This window comes from Macrobrachium rosenbergii, chromosome 30 (genome assembly GCF_040412425.1).
Source record: "Macrobrachium rosenbergii isolate ZJJX-2024 chromosome 30, ASM4041242v1, whole genome shotgun sequence".
Classification (NCBI taxonomy): Eukaryota; Metazoa; Arthropoda; class Malacostraca; order Decapoda; family Palaemonidae; genus Macrobrachium; species Macrobrachium rosenbergii.
Window position 1 is genome coordinate 12,755,022 of NC_089770.1, and position 15,056 is coordinate 12,770,077.

A 15,056-nucleotide genomic window follows, 5' to 3' on the forward strand; every position below is an offset into this window, starting at 1 on the left:
GGGGAAGCCCACGTTTTTGGAGATGAATTCAGAAGGCTTTTGGGGATTCCAAAGGTTTCAAGACGATCTCCAGCCTCTGAAGCCTTTGGCTATTATTATGGAGAAGGAATGGGAAATGTTCTTGGAGACGAAAGGTTTCGAAGATTTCTTCGGGGGAAACGGATCCGACAGGAGCTGAAGACGGCTTCACAGGATCCTGGAGTCTTTAAGAATTTAAGAAGACGTCATAATCCAATGGACGTTTCTCCAAGAATGCTTCAGGAGCAGAAGACTACTTCAAAGACTGCCCTCCTGCCCCGCGCAAAAAATGAAAGCCCAAAGTGGAAATTTGATCAGTAACTTAAAACATTTCGACCAAGACAGCTGCTTACTGTACAAAGGTGTAGCCGAAGGTTAACCGGCCAATTATAATTTTAGTCGTAACATCCACCTGTATTTATGGAAATGGAAATATTTATGACGTCACGGTAATTATGGGTTTCATACATCTGAAAAGAGTGGGTAAGATATTTCTTAATATTATAACTTGGGCAGGTCACTCGTATTCCCATGCATTCGTTTAGTTTCTCCAGTAATAATAATAATAATAATAATAATAATAATAATAATAATAATAATAATAATAATAATAATGAGACATTCACAATCTCGTGAAAAAGAATCTGTGTAATAAAAATCCACATTTATACAATAAACTATGTTATACATGGTAATAGTGTTTACTATAAAGTTATCGAGTTTTATTACACAAATAATAATAATAATAATAATAATAATAATAATAATAATAATAATAATAATAATAATAATATTAATAATAATAATAAAGTGAAGAGGATGAAGTCGCCTCATTGTGACCCCTGGCCGCTCGCAGCATACTGCTACCGTTTGTTGCTAGTTACAGTTAAGCTTAGAAACCGCCATTATATCATTCTGTTCAAGTTTTCTAATATTCCAATCTATTTTTTGTCTAATTCTTTCCCCAACTATACTAATGACCTATTGCCGATGGGACCAAACTGATAAATTTGTTGTAATTTCAGCAAATCCTAGGAACCAATAGATGAGTCAGTTATTTCTTTACACATAAGATTAGTGCAAGACCCAATTTCAACCACCGCCGTTCGCAACATGCTCTTAAGGACTGTTGCAAGTTTCAGGAACTTTTGTTATTTGATGACTTTATTTCCTTAAATAATAATAATAATAATAAATAATAATAATAATAATAATAATAATAATAATAATAATAATAATAATAATAATAATAATTACAGCTATCCTTCCAACAATGACCTTGCAAACAAATTGCGGTTTCGGCTATTAATATATTTTTAATTTTTTTACGACTTCAGTTATCGATTTATTTGTTTTATATACCTGCAAAGGTTCTTCTAAGCACTTATTCTATATATTACATAAATCCTTATTTTAACTATATATATATATATATATATAAATATATATATATATATATATATATATATATATATATATATATATATATCACAAAAAGTCACACTACTTCAGCTTCAATTAGACAGGATGGTTTAGATTCCAGAGTCTTTCATTTACAAAGAACAATTTATCAAGTACAAGCGCTTTCGGGAACATACGGTCTTCTTCATCAGGTACCGATCCACTGAGGAGATAACAGCTACACTAGGGTATATATATATCGCTCCTCCCAACATCTGTTAGTTCCCCTTTTCTAATCCCTGGGATGACCTGACCTGCCCGTTGATCTTCAGCTCAGCCTGTCTTTCCCTGCAGTCTTCTTAATCTCCCCCAGTACTTGGTAAACTGGGCTATGCAAATTAAAGAATCAGGAATCTAAAGCCTAAAAAAGTAGTAGGAAGGATATATATATATATATATATATATATATATATATATATATATATATATATATATATATATATATATATATATATATATAAATAATCTAATGTATGTATGTATGTATTATGTATGTATATATGTGTGTGTACAAATAAATGCACTGTGCTTACTTACGTATGCCTGTGAATATACCATGCTCAAAATACAGTTACGATAAGCACACAACCACATAAGTGTACATGGGTGTATGTACTTGTCTGTATGTGTACATGTACGTGTGTGTGTGTGCGTGATATCAGCTCACCCCTCAGATTACAGTCAACAGGCGGAAAATGAGCAGCGGAAATTACATTCCACGGCCGTGCTAAAGTGACTTACACAGGCCTGGAGAGGCATTAGTGAATGTTCTGCTTGAGATCCAGTGGGTGTCAAGGACGCCATCTTCGGGAGTGGCTGCTTGGCTCGTCTCTTCCCGTAATGGTTTATTAGTCTTCGTTGCACGATACGGTAATGGGGAAGTCTTCTTTTTTATGTGGGGAGGGGAGATTTAACTGATACAAAGGCCTTTGAGATGGACCACCCATTGCCCTCGTCTAGTACACCCGGCAGCCCAGAAAAAATGGTGAAGGAAATATGTGTATACTCACACACAAACGCACACGCGCACACACACACATACATACATACATACATACATACATACATACATACATACATACATACATACATACATACATACATACATATATATATATATATATATATATATATATATATATATATATATATATATATATATATATATATATATATATATATATGTCTGTATACACAAACGTCGACTTCCCTATTACATTACACACATACACACACACACACAAATAAAGACCTACATAATTACACATGGTAATGTATCACTACATGATATCTGGGCTCTTAGGAAATAGTGCACTAATACTTGATCAAATTAGACTTAAAAATAAAAAAAAAAGTCTAAATATTTAAAAGTCTAATTCGATCATTCTCAACTGGCCGTCAAAAGCTCTTAAATATTAAAAAAAAAAAAAAAAGACGACAATAACCTCTGCCAATCCCTAATTTGAGAGGAAGTGAGTCATAACGAGGCCTGAACGCCAGCAGTTTAGAAAAAGTAAGAGTGAAAAATCTACCTAGGTAGCGCATATCTGCGCAGAAGAGCTTGCGCATCTTCCCAACCCCCAAAAATCCGGATTTCAAGGTAGACCTCATTTCAAGGCTGGCCGGATTATTGGTATGCAAATGTAATTCTAGTTTTTACAGTAACTGCGGTGATCTTCTCTTTTACAGCCCATTCATGTAGGAAATAGTAGAAGTGGAGGAAAAAATTATTCTAATCACGTGGGAGGCGATATACCTACATTTAGGAAGAGAGAGGCTGTAAAGACCAGAGAAATAAAATAAAAACAAGATAAGGAATTTAGGGAAGAACTTTTTGTTTTAAAGCTAAAAAAATATAACAACACAAATACTTATAACACGTCCTAACATTATAAAAAAACAATTATGAACAATATAGCAGCGAAATAAACCACGAGACCTGGAAAACAAAACAAAAACGTCAACTTACACAAAAAATTACTATAATGATAATAATAAACACCACTACTAAAATAACAAGCAAACTCGTCCCTTTTCTCTGAAAACATTAAGCAAATGAAAACGAAACTCTGAAAAATAATTTCCTAAATACAAACTAGATTTCCTGTTTGTCTTCAACTAGTGTGATATTATTTCAAAGTGCTGCTGTGACTGACTGCAGCACAGCTGAACGGCTAAATAGTTTATATTACCGAACAATACAAAATCCTTGACTGAAATTTAAGCCTTCTGACCTTTGAAAAAATACACGTCACTCCAACTGTCAAGCACTGTCGAGCTAATTTTGTGTGTTTTTCTGAAGGTAAATTTTGAAACGAAGAAGAGCGTATAGACTGAAATGCATAAACTAGAATGAGAGAGAGAGAGAGAGAGAGAGAGAGAGAGAGAGAGAGAGAGAGAGAGAATGACCGTCAGAAAGAGGGGGAAGTTCCGAAAGGACAGGTGAGTGGAATAATTCATCCTTTGTACGAAGGTGAAGGAGATAGAGAAGACTGAAACAAATAAAGGTTACAAATCCTTTATTGAGTTTGATAGGATTCTGACTGGGAAATTAAGATAACAAAGGAGTTGAGGAGGAAGAGGATGGCTCAAGCGGCTGTTATGAAGAATTGGAGTGAGTAGTTAATAGTAGTGAAATAAACTAGAAAAAAAGTAAAAAATGCGCCGAAGTTTCTTCAGCGCAGTCGAGTTTTCTGTACAGCGTATAATCAAGGCCACCGAAAATGGATCAATCTTTCGGTGGTCTCGATATATTGCTGTATGAGCCGCGACCCATTAATCTTTAACCACGGCCTGGTTGCGGCCAGATGCAAGATTATGACTAAATTTAACCTTAAATAAAATAAAACTACTGAGGCTAGAGGGCTGCAATTTGGTATGTTTGATGACTGGAGGGTGGATGATCGACATACCAATTTGCAGCCCTCTAGCCTCAGTAGTTTTTAAGATCTGAGGGCGGACGGACAGACACAGCCGGCACAATAGTTTTCTTTTACATAAAAATAAAAACAGCACCTGAACCTGAAATCGGTAGAGAGGCAAACCTGCAGGCTGTTAAAGTTGTGTATTGTGGAGGATAGGTTGTTAAGAGTTATTAAAAGTCTTCGTGGTGAAATCAAAGCGAGTGATTGACTCAATATATAGATAGGAGAATTATTTATTTGGTTCCGAAACGTTGGTGTACTACATATCCATTACTTTTAAATATCTTTTCAGCTGGATATACTATCTTAATGGATGACATTAAGTAAGAAGCCAGAGGAAGGGAATCGGACATGGATGGAGAGTTGCCTGATAAGAAAATGGGTAGTAAATAGAGCATGGAATAGTTAATGTTCACTGACGATACAATACTTAAAAGAGACAGTGAAGAGTAACTGCAAAACTAGTGAACGCAAGTAAATTTGTAGGATTTAACAGCTGGAAGTAAATGTGGCCAAAAGTATTATGAGGATAAACGTCTAACAGGATGATGACAAAATGAATGTTAGTATGAATAACAGAATGAGGGAAGCAACTGATTCGCACAGACATTTGAAGCAGTGAAAGCATAAACACAGTTGAATATATATATATATATATATATATATATATATATATATATATATATATATATATATATATATATATATATATATATATTGTATATATGTAATATATTTATATATACATACATATATATACACACACACGTACATGTGCACGGTAGTCATCTAAGCGAAACTCGAGAGAGGAAACTATTAAGCCCTGGGAAAGCCGGATTTAAGGCCGAACTTTTAACGGCGAGACCGAGTCACTTTTAGTCAAAAGCCTAAATTATCGAAGGCAAGAATGCAATTAACTGTCGCAGTTTATACCGTAAATCAACGTGGGGCTCGTAACTCGTTTTCAACAGCTCGTACCCAATGGAAAAAATGGAGAGAGAGAGAGAGAGAGAGAGAGAGAGAGAGAGAGAGAGAGAGAGAGGCTGCTGTCAATTGAACACTTCAGATGCAATTAAGAGACTGGTGCCAAAATTAACTGACAGTTTTGAGTTTCAGAGTTACTGAATCTTAAATATTATTATTATTATTATTATTATTATTATTATTATTATTATTATTATTATTGTTGTTAAATTTCTTTGAGAAACGTCGTGCATCTATTGTTAATTTCCATTCCAATTTTACTGGAATATACTCAGTTTATTTTTTGTACTAAAATTTATTTTAGGAATGTCGGAGCAAACACATAGTCATTAAATTGTTTTTATTGATTACTGAAGATAAGTCACTGAAAAAACTATCTTTTCAAGAGAAATGTCTTATCCTATAGCTACCTTTTGTTTTACAAAAGCTGGACAAAACTTTTATTTTTAAACTTAAATTTTCGATCTTTAGAACAAAGACTGGGAGAGTAAAAAATGTAAAGGCCATTGGTATTCCCGTTCCTGTAAAAGAAGTACAAGGCCGGGATTGATTGCACAAAAGGGAAATGGTAAAAGATGGAGAGAGAGAGAGAGAGAGAGAGAGAGAGAGAGAGAGAGAGAGAGTTGGGAATTAATCTCTCAACAACAACAAATATTCATTCTTGACAGGTAACACATGCAGAATAGAGATGAATAGCATATATATATATATATATATATATATATATATATATATATATATATATATATATATATATATATATATATATATATATACTGTATGCTATGTGTGTATATATATATATGCGTGAGTGTGTGCGTGTGTGTGTGTGTATTAAATATGATGAATACAACCAACCGTCTTGTTATTGAATCTGTTTTGATAAAGAATATTGAAGAATTAATGATTGTCAGCCAAGGCATACATTAACCCTACCATTTTTAATCATCTTATTTATTTCATTCATATTTATTGATTTCAATTAATATTATTGCAACGTTTTTTTTACAATTCAGCTTCTTTGACTGTATGCAACAATGTACGTTTTGGGATAGATAGATAGATAAATAGATAGATAGATAGATAGATAGATAGATAGATAGATAGATAGATAGATAGATAGATAGACAGAAACCTATTGCACTGACCTTTTCTTACACTTACAAATTTCCGATCGATTCAGTTTTACCTTTTGGCACAATGTGAGTCTGAGTAAAATTACGCTTTGGGCCCAGCAGTTCATAATTCATAAAGCATTTTTATTAGGAACAAAACTCTCTCTCTCGCTCTCTCTCTAAAACCCAATAATTACCGACTTTTGTTTCAGGTATACATAATTCTTACAACATTTTCATCATGAGCAAATTTCTCTCTCTCTCTCTCAATATAAACCGACGCAAACTCTCATAATCAAAACATCAATCTGGATTAAGCAGACGACACACTTCATTTCCCCAGGGTTATTAAAGAAGAAGATCCACGATTCCCACAACCTCCCCCTCCCCCTCCCATTCCACCTTTTTAATCCTCTGATTACCTGCATCCTCTCGAGTCCCGGCGTTCTCTGTCACTGCATACATCAGGAGACTAAGCTGGACAGCTTATGCTTAAGACGAATGAATTACCATCGTTCTTTCTGTGTTTCCCTTCACTGCCTCTTAATTATTCCTAATGAACACCATAATATTCTTTGGAAGCTTGAATTTCAAGTCAATGGCCCCTGTGGGCTTGTTCCATATGAATACGTTTCATCCACTGAATAATAATAATAATAATAATAATAATAATAATAATAATAATAATATAATAATAATAATAATAATAATAATAATAATAATACTGCCTACTCAAGGAGCTGTTTCCGTGACTTGGAGGAGGATGAGGAGACTGTGACTGTTTAATTAAATGGTCAACTGAATATCTGGAAAGCTGCACTTTATTATTATTATTATTATTGTATGTCAATGTGTAATGTATTAATATTGTATGTGTATGTAATATATAAGTTATGACCACCAAGAACTCATTCGAGATATTGAGAAACTGCAATATAAACTCAGCAGCATCAGATGGCCATTCTTTACATGAATTTGCCTCAAAGAAGTCTTCTTCCCAGATGATATTATTATTATTTATTATTATTGTGTGTATTATTATTATTATTATTATTATTGTTGTTGTTGTTGTTTCAATAATGGCTGTTTCTATGGCATTCAGTTTATACAGAGTCCTCTCTATTCTTCTTATAATCTTATTCTTCTTGTCATCAGCGTGCAGCTGATGTACCAAGTTCCCAAAGGACATATAAAGTTTTCCCGCTGTGTTAGTTTTGTTACCTCTGACGTTTCGACAAGGGCGATCCGGCGGTCATTTACAAAGAGTAATAGAATTAATATGCAATTTACACAGATATATATATATAGCAGGGTGTAACTTGCATGTTAATCCAATCCCTCTTTGTAAATGACCTCCAGAGCGAGCTTGTCGAAACGTCAGAGGTAATAAAACTGGACAACAGGAAAACTTTCTGTGTCCTTAGGACACTTGGTACACCAGCTGCAAGCTGATGAAGAAAATATTATAAGAATAGAGAAGACTCTACAAAAATTGAATGCCGTAGAAACAGCCATTCTTTTAAAAGTTACTGCCCCAAGAGAAGGTCTCCTCTCTTATTATTATTATTATTATTATTATTATTATTATTATTATTATTATTATTATTATTATTATAAAGGAGTAAGCCATCTTTCGTAATAATATGTCTTATCAATCGTTGTAGTTTTTCCCTTTTCTTTAATGTTGGTGTTTAATAAAATTCAAAATGACTTTAAAGATTATTTTAACCAGATATGAATATTGGCCAACATTTATTAAACACCATCACTGAAAAAAAATTTTAAAATCAGGACTGAAAAGAGTTATTATTATTATTATTATTATTATTATTATTATTATTATTATTGTGTGTATTATTATTATTATTATTATTATTATTATTGACGGACAATCACATTTCAGTTAATAATAGGAAAAAAAGACCTAATGAGTTAAATTTGTCTTTTATTTTCTTCTTGTTTGATACACAATTTTACATATGAACAATTTCCCCAATACTACCCCTTGCTTACGATAGCTCCTGCTATCATATTCAGTAGATTATCGCAGTTGCTATCGTAAGGTAAGAGTAGTATTGTGTTAATTGTTTATATGTGAAAATATGTATTTGACACGAGACAGAAAAACAAATTTTACTAAATGAGTCTTTTTCACCTCCTATTATTATTATTATTATTATTATTATTATTATTATTATTATTATTATTATTATTATTATTATTATTACGAAACAAGCTTAAAAGACTATCAATTTGGAAAGCAACCTTCTACGAAACAGGAAATCCGGATAGAAAAACAAAGAAAAGCATAGAGAAATGCATAACAAATAACTAATCAATATAAGCAGCATTGTTAGTCAGAAATATCAAGGCAAAATAATCATCTCAAGTAAAAAGGGCGAGAAGATTTTCATCCAACCGATCTCTCATGAATAATTATTCATTTTACAGAACATAGAAAAGGTTAAATGACGTTGCAATTGAAGCCTGACTGCAAAACTCACTAAAAATAGAAGCGTACTCGAGTTGCACGTGATAAAAATCGAGAATGAAATGAATTAAAATGAAGAAAATATAAGTTAGAATTAAAAACATGTTTGTAACAGGTAATTAAACTCAGATAATGAATCTGCAACAGATTCAGACAAAAAAAATGGTTTTTATTTAATACTGAGGTGATTTTAATGTACTCTTCACAGCCCAGGGAAGATGATAAAAAATAACAAGAGAATAGGGAAACTGGTATGGCTCAACCCCCCTCCCCCCACAACCACCCCCAAAAGGATATTTTATGGGGGGGGAGCAGGAAGCGATTTCAAAAGCCTTAGAATAGAGAAGAAAAAACAGGATAGATGGTGGGGGGGCAGAAGGAGACAGGAGTTTGAGCCTTGCAATCTCATCCCTTGTGAACATTATTCCAGGCTAGCTTCCTGGATCCACTACCCCCTTCCCCTCCCAGTGATCTAAGGTCATTACTGGGAATCATTTGTTTGTGGTTTGTGCTGTATGTGAGTATAATTGGTCCCGTCACGCAGCGTGATCGGATGTCAAGACAGGTCAAATCAATGACCTGTGACTTGCCGTGCCAACACCCAAGGACTAATTAGAAGAAAGTGGCAATGACCTCAAAGGAAGGTTAATGTTCGTCTTAACCAAAGAATGAGATAATAATAATAATAATAATAATAAATAATAATAATAATAATAATAATAATAATAATAATAATAATAATAATAATAATGGTAAAAAATCCACACTAACGTAGGTGTAAATATATACCTAAAAGTAATATATACAACGTGACTCGTGATTACGAGTTTTTATTAAATAATAATAATAATAATAATAATAATAATAATAATAATAATAATAATAATAATAATAATAATAATAATAACAATAATAATAATAAAGTAGAGATAGAGAACTTTAGTTTTTTCTTTGCATGCCCATAATAATAATAATAATAATAATAATAATAATAATAATAATAATAATAATAATAATAATAATAATAATAAAAAGCTTAACATATGTGAGTTTTTAAAATCATTGTTTCTGAAAAATTCAGTCACACCTCCACTGGGAATTATCGAAAGAAAATCAAACATTTAGGAAAAAGAAAAATGTTGGATTCTGTGCATATAATATCGGTTGCCCTCATGCACGATATTATCTTACTGTGTGTAAAGGCTACTGTACAGTACAGTGTAAACCAGTCAGCGAATGTTCTGTACATACGGACATTCTCTCTCTCTCTCTCTCTCTCTCTCTCTCTCTCTCTCTCTCTCTCTCTCTCTCTCTCAACAAACAAATTATGAAAAAAAGCCAGCCAGTAGCACGTTCACAACAACACTGGGTGATTAGCAATGAATGACACACGTCATACACACATTTACTTAACACTTACTTCACCATCTTTTAACAATTACTGCAACTTGCGACAGACTTGACGAGTCTGGTGAGAACCCGAGTGGGTCACAATGAGACCTTTTTAAAGCTAACAAGAGGGGAGTGAATGAGGAAAGAAGCTAGCCCAGCAATTTGACACTGAGGAAAAAAATAAATTAAAAAAAATAGGTAACGGGAGGGTTGAGTTACGTTGAAACGTGACTTCAACATATGGCAGGACGGTACGGAACACGTCCGTAACGTGAACGGAGTTAATTAAGGTTCCTATTTCCCAAAAAAAGGGGGTCATAGATGAGTCCCGCAGAGGTGAATGTCATTGGAGACGTATTACTCGCAGTCGTGAAGCTGTGAGACAGGTCGTGGGGGATTTCAACGCTGTTTAAGTACCGATCTTTCTTTGATCTTTTTATTAGGACTCCCACATTCTGAAGGGAAGGTTTTGTTTGCATCATTAAATTCTTTGTTTGTTTCCTTATTTTTATTTTTCTCTGACCTTGATCTATAATGAATTCGACAAAATGGAATACCCAACTTGGCAAATGACAACCCACTGGAACTACAACAAGCTAATGAAAGTTCCAGAGTGTCACCTATATGCCACCTTATCATTTCTTACTACATTCTTAAACAGGGCATTTTATCTAAGCAGTGGCCCCCTACAAAGAAAAAAACTTCCTTTTGGCAGCGTTACCGCCTAACCCCATCTGATCAACCTTCCTAAAAACAAACTTCCATAAAACCTTTATTTCCCACAAGCAAAAACTCCAAAACCCTTCCCCTCTTTCTTATCTAAATCTCATGGCTCTTTTATTTTAATTTTATATTTCCCTTAACTCTTGCAGTCATTTTCCCACTCCTATCCCAAACACTCCACATAATCTTCACTCCGAAAGCTCCCTTCCAGCAGACAAAATCCTCCAAACCCACTTGTCAACCCACCCCTTCCCTAAACTCACCATCTTGTCTCAACCTAAAAATTCTTCATTCAAGGTCACTAAAGTCCTTCAAACATTCTTCATTCAAGGCTACTATAAACCTTCCAAAATCCTTCATTCAAACCCGCTAAAAACCTTCAAACATTCTTCATTCAAAGCCACTAAAAACTTTCAAACATTCTTCCGTTTCAAGGCCCTGTAAACCTTCAAACATTTTCGTTCAAGGCCATTATAAACCTTCAAACATAAGTCCCTTCAAACATTCTTCGGTCAAAGGCCACTATAAATAAACATTCAAAAACATTCTTCGTTCAAACCACTATAAAACTTCAAACATTCTTCATTCAGGCCACTATAAAAAACATTCTTCTTCAAACATTCTCCATTCACAGCCACTATAAACCTTCTAAACATTCTTCGTTAGGCCCTATAAATCTTCAAACATTCTTCGTTCAGCCACTAAAAACTTTCAAACATTCTTCGTTCAAGGCCACTGTAAACCTTCAAACATTTTTCGTTCAAGGCCATTATAAACCTTCAAACATTCTTCGTTCAAGGCCACTATAAACTTCCAAACATTCTTCGTTCAAGGCCACTATAAACCTTCAAACATTCATCATTCAAGGCCACTAAAAACCTTCCATTCACAGCCATATAAACCTCCATTTCGTTTCAAGCCACTATAAACCTTCAAACATTCTTCGTTTTCAAGCCACTATAAACCTTCAAACATTCTTCGTTTCGAGTCACTATAAACTTTCAAACATTCTTCGTTCAAGGTCACTATAAACTTTCAAACATTCATCATTCAAGGCCACTACAAACCTTCAAACATTCTCCATTCACAGCCACTATAAACCTTCAAACATTCTTCGTTCAAGGCCACTATAAACCTTCAAACATTCTTCGTTCAAGGCCACTATAAACTTTCAAACATTCTTCGTTCAAGGCCACTATAAACTTTCAAACATTCATCATTCAAGGCCAATAAAAACCTTCAAACATTCTCCATTCACAGCCACTATAAACCTTCAAACATTCTTCGTTCAATGCCACTATAAACCTTCAAACATTCCTCGTTCAAGGTCACTATAAACCTTCAAACATTCTTCGTTCAAGGCCACTATAAACCTTCAAACATTCCTCGTTCAAGGTCAATATAAACCTTCAAACATTCTTAATTCACAGCCACTATAAACCTTCAAACATTCTTCTTCAAGGCCACTATAAACCTTCAAACATTTCTTCGTTCAAGGTCACTATAAACCTTCAAACATTCTTTATTCAAGCCCACTAAAATTCTTCAAACATTTTTTTTATTCAAGGCCACTAAAACCCTTCAAACATTCTTCATTCAAGGTCACTAAAAAACCTTGAAACATTCTTCGTTCAAGGCCACTATAAACTTTCAAACATTATTCGTTCAAGGCCACTATAAACTTTCAAACATTCATCATTCAAGGCCACTAAAAACCTTCAAACATTCTCCATTCACCGCCACTATAAACCTTCAAACATTCTTCGTTCAAGGCCACTATAAACTTTCAAACATTCATCGTTTAAGGCCACTATAAACCTTCAAACATTTTTTTATTCAAGGCCACTAAAACCCTCCAAATATTCTTCATTCAAGGCCACTAAAAAACCTTGAAACATTCTTTATTCAATCCATTAAAAATCTTCAAAAATTCTTCATTCAAGCTCACTAAAAACCTTCAAATTTCTAACACCCCTTCTGCCTACCGTCTCCTCCCCAGCATCTACACCTCATCTTCACCTCATAACCCTTTCTGCTAAAATTCCGAAAGCCTCCTCCTCACCTCCCTCATCTTTCCATCCCTTTACCAACGTCTCACCTGCTCCTATCTCTTCTTCTCACCCTATCATCCTATCTCTTCTTCTCACCCTATCATAAACATATCAGATGGCCGGCACATTTACACAAGTTCCACATGACATTAAGAAATGATAGATCGAGATGAGACCGGGAACAACAATTGACTCTTGGAGAGAGAGAGAGAGAGAGAGAGAGAGAGAGAGAGAGAGAGAGAGAGAGAGAGGCAAGAGCAGAATCTTCAGAATTTGATGAATGGTTTTCGTCCTGGTGGGGACTGAGGATTACTCACAACTGCCTCTCTCCTCTCTCTCTCTCTCTCTCTCTCTCTCTCTCTCTCTCTCTCTCTCTCTCTCTCTCTCTCTCTCCTAAGCCCATTTTTATACACAACATTCTACTAACAGATACTTATTCACGATAAGGCTCCCATACTGTCTCTTTCTCGCCCGGGATGCGAAAATCAGAGAAGAGGTAGCCAAGGGGCACGGCTTCCAATAGCAAAATGGTGAATTTGACCAAGTCATAGCTCATCTTCCAATTGGGTTTTTAGAGGAGAAAATTTGTCATCTCTCGAACTGGCCGAACGATCTCAAAACGTTCGGGGAAACATTTATTTGACATATAAGATATTGCAACGTGAGTTACGATTGTGCTACATCAATACTTGGGAGAGAGAGAGAGAGAGAGAGAGAGAGAGAGATATCCACAGTCCCTTTTAAAACTCGTTGCCGCAAGTTAGCAAACGAGTAGGAAAAATAAAGTAAATGATTAACATGGTTTCTGGAGAGAGAGAGAGAGAGAGAGAGAGAGAGAGAGAGAGAGAGGTGAACAGTCCCTTGTATAACTCGATGCCGAGGTTAGCAAATGAGTAGGAAAAATAAAGTATATAACTGATATGGTTTCAAGTAGAGAGAGAGAGAGAGAGAGAGAGAGAGAGAGAGAGGGGTTGAACAGTTCCTTGTATAACTCGGTGCCGAGGTTATGCAAATAGTAGGAAAATAAAGTATATAATTGATATGGTTTCAAGTAGAGAGAGAGAGAGAGAGAGAGAGAGAGAGAGAGAGGAGAACAGTCCTTGTATAACTCGGTGCAAGTTAGCAAATCAGGAAAATAAAGTATATAATTGGTATAGCTCCATGCCGGAGGATTGAGAGAATGAGTTGGGAAAATAACCGATGCCTTTGAAATGATTTCTGAAAATAAAGTATATAACTGATATGAGAGAGAGAGAGAGAGTATAAAAATAAATTATTAACATAAAATCTGGCCAATATCAGCATATAAAAATCTACACTGAAAAATAAAAAAAAAACACTCGATAAATAACATAAAACTTTGGTAAAATTCTTTACACAAATCGAGGTCACAATATCAAGCTAATCAAATAACTTGAAAAAGAAGCAGATAAAAAGCGTATTTATTCAAGCTTACGAAAAAAAATCTATTTGAATAGATATATATAACACAAAATCAGTATGAAAATACGGACCATACAAATTGAAAAATACGTTTCCCAACGTTGACACGACAAAAATAACTGTATATTTCATGTGACTGTCATTTCACATGTTCGCTGCTAATTCCGACTCTATTTCAGCTTGACAGAGAGGTCAAATTATGACGCAAGAGTTCTTTGGTATCGCAAAATTAGAACAAGGGGAAATAATATACTCAGAAATAGAACGAAATTCCTAATGTCCTCATTTTCTCATCGAAAAAGAGCCAATTATCAAAAGGAATGGTCTTAAAATTAGTGTTTAATTTGGAACTGTTAAAAGGTTTACACAGGGGAAAAAATGAATAGAATACTTTGCAGAGAGAGAACTGAATAATAGAGGCTTGGGAATATTAATCCTATAATTTGGAGGTCAT